Below are 8,431 nucleotides of genomic sequence, written 5' to 3' on the forward strand. Positions count from 1 at the left end.
TAACTGTAACCCTTTCCCTAACCCTAACCTTAATCCTAACCCTAACCCTAACCTTAACCCTAACCCCAACTCTAGTCCTAACCCCAACTCTAACTCTAACACTAACAACATATCAGCTGAAGCTTGGATATTGTCCAAATCTTGCTGCATATGAACATGGATGACTTTAGCATCAGAGGAGTCATGAATGACGCTGAACTTTATACAGTCATCGGTGAACATCCCCACTTCTGACCTAATAATGGAGGGAAGCAGCAATGATGGTTGCTTCTAGTTAAATGCCCTGGGGATGAGATGATTAGATTACTAGAATGAGAGCAGTCTCTCGTTTTATGTCATGCATCATTTTCAGTTCTTTATATGATGTTTTTTAGTATTCATTCACAGGATGCTGGCCAGGCCAGCTTTTAATGCCCAGTGGGCAGTTAAGAGCCAACAACGTTGTTGTGGGTTTGGAGTCACATGTAGGCCAGACTGGGTAAGGATGGCAGACTTCCTTTCCTGAAGGACAATAGGCAAACCGATGGACTTTTACAAAAGTTGGCAGTAGTTACGTGATACTAACAGGCTAGTTTTGTTTCATTAAACTTTCCTCGAACGTGGAGTTGCGGATAGACAGGGTAATGAAGAACGTGTTTGATACAGTTGCGTTTATTGGTCAGTGCATTGAGTATAAGAGTTGGGAGGTCATGTTGCACCTGTATAGGACATTGGTTAGGTCACATCTGAAATACTGTGTTCAATTCTGGTCTCCCTGCTTTCGGAAGGATGTTGTGAAACTTGAAAGGGTTCAGAAAAGACTTACAAGGACCTTTCCAGGGTTGGAGGGTTTGATCTACAGGGAGAGGCCGAATAGGCTGGGGCTATTTTCCATGGAGCGTAGGAGGCTGAGGGGTGATCTTATAGAGGTTTATAAAATCATGAGGGGCATGGATGGCGTAAATAGACAAGGTCTTTTCCCCGGGATGGAGGAGTCCAAAACTAGACGGCATAAGTGTAAAGTGAGAGGGGAAAGATTTAAAAGGGACATAAGGGGCAACTTTTTCACACAGAGGGTGGAGCATGTATGGAATGAGCTGCCAGAGGAAGTGGTGGAAGCTGGTACAATTATAACATTTAAAAGACATCTGGATGGGTACTTGAATAGGAAGGGTTTAGAGGGATATGGGCCAAATGCTGGCAAATGGGACTAGATTAATTTAGGGTATCTGGTCGGCATAGACGTATTGGACCGAAGGGTCTGTTTCCATGCTGTACAGCTCTATGACTCTATATCTCCAGTTTCACTTGCATTCACATTTTGCCATCTGCCACGTGAGATTTTAAGCCACATCCTGAGAACATCAGCCTAGGATTCTGGATTACTAAACCAATGTCATTACCATTGTACCACTGTTTCCCATTGATATAGACTCTACATGTGATTGTCTGTATAATATGCATGAGATACATTATCCTCTTGTATGATAAATGGTATTTATGTGACCATGTATATAACAAAGACCACATATCTAATATTGTATATAATTAATACTGCCTGTATTATCTTCTGTATGATATACACTGATCCCAAATTTTCTGCAGTTGGGCAACAGCGATATCTGAGCAACAATAAAACATGCCATCATGTGACCTGGAGGGGAATGTGAATGTGATGTTATACCCAGTATATGCCTGTTGTTGTCTCTCTCCTCATTATAGAGATCACAGTGGAAGTAAGTGTTGCATAAGCACTTTAGGACCCTGGAGCAATGTTGTGAGGATGTCACAGTGCTGTTCCTCAATGGGCATAAATAGAACAGTGTGAGCAGAATTAAGGGAAGAGAGAAGCACCTTAAGTACCAGGCAGCAGGTGAAGTCTTGCCATGTGCATGTTTGAAATATGTTTTGATTTGATTTATTGTTGTCACATGTACCGAGATACAGTAAAAAATATTGTTTTGAATCATGGAATCCCTACAGTGTGGAAACAGGCCATTTGGCCCATCGAGTCCCCATCTTCCCTCCGAAGAACATCCCACCCAGACCCATCCTATCCTTGTAACCTTGCAATTCTCATGGCTAACCTATCTAGTCTGCACATCCCTAGGCACTATGGGGCAATTTAGCATGGCCAATCCACCCAAACCTGCACATCTTTGGACTGTGGGAGAAAACTGGAGCACCTACAGGAAACCCATGCAGACACAGGAAGAATGTGCAAACTCCACACAGACAGTCACCCGAGGCTTGAATTGAACCCAGGTCCCTGACGCTGTGAGGAGCTGTGCTAACGTCTGAGCCACCGTGCTGCTCTGTGTTAGCCAGGCAAATCATACCTTGCATAAATACATCAGGGTGATAGAACAAAATGCAGAATATAGTGTAACAGCTACAGAGAAGATGCGGGGAAAGATCAGCTCTAATATATGAAAGATCTGTTCATAAGTCTGAAAAGTACGGGGAAGAAGCTGTTGATTAATCTGTTGGTATGTGTTTTCAAGTTGGTACAGACAAACACATGGATTAGACAGCAGTAGAGTTTATGGAATAGATTTTCAATAATATAACATGAAGATTAGAGCCTGGTTTATCTCTGAATACTGTGTGTTGTAATATTTATGAAATACTACGAAATAAACACTGTTATAAAGAAGTCCAAGGCTGAAGACCTTGCCTTTTCCTCAACCAAACTGTCTTGATCCCAAACTCTTGGATGTTGGCATAAAATCGCAGAACAAAAGAGCAACCTTTTGTACATTACTGCATGTGGATGCAACATCATTGCAATCATATTGCAGTGTGGATGGAGAGTGAGGGAATATATCAAGCCTAGTGACAGGCATGCCATTCAAACAAATTACTTTGTCCTGGTTGGTGCGTAGCTTCCTTATTTTTCTTACACATGGTAAGTAATCCATCACAATCCTGATTTGAGCCTTGTAGACAGTGGGGAAGCTTTGAAGATTCAAAAGTTCATTATTTTTAGCTAAATGTACCACCTCTTCCCTGTTTTATGCAGCTGGTGCAGTACTCCCTCAGGTCAATAAATAACCCCCAAGAATTTGATTCACACTTAATTGAAAGGGAAAATGCATAAGGGAGTCTTTTCGTGCATGTTTCTTAGAATTGTTACAGTACACAGAAAGCCATTTGACCCATTGTGATCTGTGCTGCCCCTCCTCAGGAGCAATTCATGGACTGTCCACCCCCTGTCCTTTCTCCACATCCCTGCGCACTCCTCCGATTCAGACATTTAGAATATTTAGAAAATATAGAAAAATGTGCAAGCTGAAAAATGAGGTACTCTTGTCCCCAGCACCAGCCTTATCCAGCACTTGGTCCACATCGCTGGACAGACTTTTTAAATACTATAAACAAAAAGTGCTGGAGATCAGGGCAGCATCAATGGAGAGAAAGCAAGCTAACATTTCAAGTCTAGATGACTCTTCATCGGACTTGTCCCTGAGTGAAAAGATATTTCTCCTGTCTAATCCTTCCAGAAATCACTAAGTCTATTACACCCGTCAATGACCCTACACTGATTTGGAAATAGGCTGACCCCATCCACCCTATCCAAGGCCCTTCACAATCTTGTGTAGCTCAGTCAAATCTCCCCTCAGCCTCCTCTGTTCCAGGGAAAACACCTGCCTGATCCAATCTTTCCTGGAAATTATCCCGTCCTGGCAACATCCTTGTAAATCTCCCCGTGCCAACATCCCTCAATGACACCACTTTAGCCCATGGGAGTACACATACACACCAATCGAAAGCACTGGTCATTTTAAACATAGAGTAGAATTTTCAAGCCATGCCAAGAGGCGGAGACACAGCAGAGCCTGAAAATAGCACCCAGCTGTGCCAATTCTCTGATGCTGATGCCACCAGTGGCCCTTTTAGCAAAGGCAGATTAAATGTTCTCAGGATTCCTGACTGTCGACCCCTGGGGAGTGTGTGGTCAATTAGCCTCATTAAGAACCTTATAATGCCTCTTTAAGGAGGCTGATTGGGATTTTCCAGTTTCCCAAACCAACAAGGAGTCTGAGGCATGGTGACCCCTCAGGTTAAACACACCACCAGTCGTCTCTCTCTAATGAGAGAGCAGCCCTATGGCCCTCCAGAACAATGGTGACTTTACTGTAAGCATTGAGCACTCTTGCAACATAGTGGTAGTATCCCTACCTCTGAGTCAGGAATTCTGGGTTCAAGTCCCACCTGCTCCAAACTTGTGTCATGACATCTCTGAACAGGTTGGTTATAAAATACCTACAGGGAGCAGTTTAGCTGTCTGGAGGTGAGGAGATTTCATGGCAACATTAACAGGTCTGAGACAAGTTCTATGCAGGTAAATAAACTCCTGACTCCCCAAAGCCTGTCCACCATCTACAAGGCACAAGTCAGGAGTGTGATGGAATACTCCCCACTTGCCCTGGATAGGGGCAGCTCCAACAACACTCAAGAAGCTCGACACCATCCAGGACAAAGCAGCCCCTGCTTGATTGGCACCACATCCACAAACATCCCACTCCCTCCACCACTGGCAACAGAAGCAGCAATGTGTACCATCGCCAAGATGCCCTGCAGCAACTCACCAATGCTCTCTAAACCCATGATCCCTATGATTACAAAGGTCAACAGCAGCAGAAACATGGGGACACCACTACCTGCAATTCCCCTCTAAACTACTCACCATTCTGACTTGGAAATATATCTCTGTTCCTTCAGTGTCGCTGGGTCAAAATCCTGGAATTCCCTCTGTAATAGCATTGTGGGTATCCCTACCCTCAATGGCATCATTGACAAGGCCAGCATTTATTGCCCAACCTAGTTGCCCCTTGAGAAGGCATAGTGAGCTGCCTTCTTAAATCGCTGCAGTCATCATTTTGTAGCGCTTTCCCATATGTTAGCCGAGATTACACTTGTCATGGGAAGCACCATAGCTCAGTGGTTAGCACTGCTGCCTCACAGCATCAGGAACCTGGGTTTGATTCCACCCTCTGTCTGTGTGGAGTTTGCATGTTCTCCCTGTGTCTGTGTACATCCTATTCATGTACTTGTCCAAATGTCTTTTAAATGTTGTAACTGTACCTGTATCTATCACTTCCTTTGGCAGCTTGTTCCATGTACAAACCACCCTCTATGTGAAAAAATAGCCCCTCAGGTCCCTTTTAAATCTTTCTCTTCTCACCTTAAACCTCTAGTTTCTAACTCCCCTACCCTGGGGAAAAGAACTTTGCTATTGACCTTATCTATAGCTCTCATGATTTTATAAACCTCTATAAGGTCACCCCTCAACCTCCTACACTACTGGGAAAAAAAACCTGAGCCTTTGCTAACAACTCAAACCCTCCAGTCCCAGTAACATCCTTGTAAATCTTTTCTGCACCCTCTCCAATTTAATAATATCCTTCCTATAGCAAGGTGACCAGAACTGCACATGGGAGGCTGTTTGCCAGTAATTTTTATTTGAGGCAAGGTTGCATTATTATTTAAGTGATTTATGCCATCAATAAAGTGTAGCAGTGTTGTGTATATCACTTTGCATTACATTTCTATTACTCAGTGTGTGTTTTTACATTAATCATGTGGACCTCTTGATCAATTAGAATAATCACCCAGTACACTCCCGGGCCCATTGGTGCCGGATAATAAAAAGTCACATGATGGTATGGACTTTGCTGGAGTGAGAGTTACTTTGTCCTGTGCTAACCTAGCCTGACTGTTGGAAAATTGATGGAATCAGTGGTGAGAGATAGCAGGAACTGCAGATGCTGGAGAATCTGAGATAACAAGGTATAGAGCTGGATGAACACAGCAGGCCAAGCAGCATCAGAGGAGCAGGAAGGCTGACGTTTTGGGCCTAGACCCTTCTTGCTCCTCTGATGCTCCTTGGCCTGCTGTGTTCATCCAGATCTACACCTTGGAATCAGTGGTGATACTGGTTTTACACCCTGTCCAGCTTCATTCATTTTGCTATATGGAAGGTTTGAGTTATGAGGAAAGACTGGTTAGGCTGAGATTTTTTTTTTCACTGGATCTTAGGAGGTTGAGAAGCGACCTTATAGAAGTTTCTGAAGTAGTGAGGGGTAGAGATAGAGTTAATGGTTCAGAGATAGTGGGGACTGCCAATGCTGGAGAATCTGAGATAACAAGGTGTGGACTCACTTTCTGAAGAAGGGTCCAGAGCCGAAGCTTCAGCTTTCCTGCTTCTCTGATGCTGCTTGGCCTGCTGGGTTCACCCAGCTCTACACCTTGTTATCTTAGAGTTAATGGTTGTTGTCTTTTCCCTAGGGTGGGGGATTTCAAGACTAAGGGGCACATATTTAAGGTGAGAGGAGACTGATTTAAAAAAGACATGAGAGGCAATTTTTTTTTTACACAGAGGGTGGTTCGCGTGTGGAATGAACTTCCTGAGGAAGTTGTGGATGTGGGTACAATTACAACGTTTAAAAGGCATTTTGGATAAGTACACGATCAGGACAGGTTTGGAGGGATATGGGCCAGGAGAAGGCAGGTGGGATTTAGTTTGGGATTATGTTCGGCATGGACTGGTTGGACTGAAGGGTCTGTTTCCATGCTGTATGAAGTACATGACTCTATGAAATCTAAAAACAACTTTCCTGTAACTTCATGGAGTTTTCTATCCCCGGATCGGCTCAGGGTCCATTTTGGGTTGCAGTGCTTATTTGACTTTGCTAAGGGTTGCGGATTTGAGAATACTCTTTATTCCTGGTCGATTCCCTCGGGTGTACGTGGGATGTGCTGAGAGTAATTTCTCACAGATTTCACACTTGACTAGCCTGCCCATGTGAGGCCAGGCTCCAAAGACATCTAACCTACAGCCAGCTTTGATGTCGGGTGAAGTGATTACAAGTCCCACTGAGTACCACACTTCAACCTCTCTCTCTCTTCCCCAGATCACGTTTTATCAGGGTTCAGCTCCTACATGTACATTTTTTTTTCAGGCAAAATTGCACTCAGATGGATGAAAGGGCTGAGCTTTGGTCCAAACAAGTGCCTGTCAAAGACCTGTTTACACCAGTGGTTTTAAAATTGTGTCCTAGCCAAATGCAGAGGACATGCAGTATACTGTGATAAACAACATGCACCAAATCTGATTGAGCTGACCCCTAAGTACAGCATCAAGTAGGACTTTGTCTTGTGCTGTTCTAAGCACCATCTAATATTATTTAGCACAGCAGCGATTTTTCTTTTTGGAGCCCCTTTAACATATTAAAACATTCCAAGAAGCAACACAGAATCCCTACAGTGCGGAAAGAGGCCATTCAGCCCATTGAGTCCACACCGACCCTCTGAACAGCATCCCACCCGCACCCATGGTATCCCATCTTTACATTAGCTAATCCATCTAGCTTGCACATTCTGGATACTAAGGACAATTTAGCATGGCTAATGCACCTAACTTGCACATTTTCGGAATGTGAGAGGAAACGCATGCAGACACGGGAAGAATGTGCAAAGTCCACACAGACAGTTGCCCGAGGCTGGAATCGAACCCAGGTCTCCGGTGCTGTGAGCTATCATGCCACCCTCAACATATTGTAGGATTGAGCTTATTTTGCTATGAAACTTCAGAACTCAGTTGTCATACCTTTATCAGTTAAAATTGTGTTCCAATTGCTGCAGAACCACCAACGCGTGATGCACAAGTTCATCTGAATGTTAGCTATAGTCGCTTGTGAAAAGAGCTAGTTCAGACAATGTATAGATCCTTTTTTTGAAAGTTGTTAGAATATGGGTTACCTCAGGGAGGCTGCTAGCCTTTTAACCAGTAACGGCTGTAAATATGACAAGCTAAATAACCGTGCAATGGGACAAATGCACATTATTCTTGTTCAGTGCTCAATGTCACAACTTTTAGAAAGAATTGCAAACTTTTTACTATTCAGTACCTATGGGACCACGAGTGTGTACCGATTGGTCAGATATTCCAGTTGATCAACAGGTCCACATTATCACTGTAAAAACTCACACAAAATAATAGAAACATAATGCAGGGGGTATATGCATCACTGTTATACCTTATTTACAGCATAAATCACTTAAATAATAATGAAACTTGGCCTTAAATAAACTTACTGGCAAAGAGCCTTCTCACTTTACCAGCAACTGATGACTCGAACATCACAATAGATTGCAGTATTTGAGGAGAAATTGACTTGAAATTGAATGAACAGTTGTCATTACATGTAGCCATTTGATTGAACAAGTATATTTACATTGATGTGAATAAATTAAGAGCTATAACAATTGAACAGAATAATACATTAAACTTCACAGTATTTGAGGTGTATAATTTTTGCCTGTTTATTGAGAGTGCTGGTTCATAAGGTGCCGGTTAAAACAAAGTTTGCTGTACTTGATTGAACATTTGAAGTATCATAATATTCAAGGCTACAGGTCTAGTGTGGGAAAGTGGGACTATTGTAGG

At 43.1% G+C, this 8,431-nt stretch overlaps 1 protein-coding gene across 5 annotated transcripts in view; it reads left to right on the forward strand.

Annotated features, from left to right (window-relative positions):
- Positions 1 to 1,922, forward strand: part of LOC109932969 (gremlin-1-like) — a 106,278-nt gene extending 104,356 nt beyond the window's left edge. For all 5 annotated transcript variants that reach the window (XM_048618409.1, XM_048618410.1, XM_048618411.1 and 2 more), the window contains one exon: positions 1 to 1,922. This exon is cut by the window's left edge and continues 4,508 nt beyond it. The gene's annotated coding sequence lies outside the window, so the exon portion shown is untranslated.
- The last annotated feature ends 6,509 nt before the right edge of the window (positions 1,923 to 8,431 follow it).

Source organism: Rhincodon typus, chromosome 39, assembly GCF_021869965.1.
Source record: "Rhincodon typus isolate 14 chromosome 39, sRhiTyp1.1, whole genome shotgun sequence".
In the NCBI taxonomy this organism is placed as follows: Eukaryota; Metazoa; Chordata; class Chondrichthyes; order Orectolobiformes; family Rhincodontidae; genus Rhincodon; species Rhincodon typus.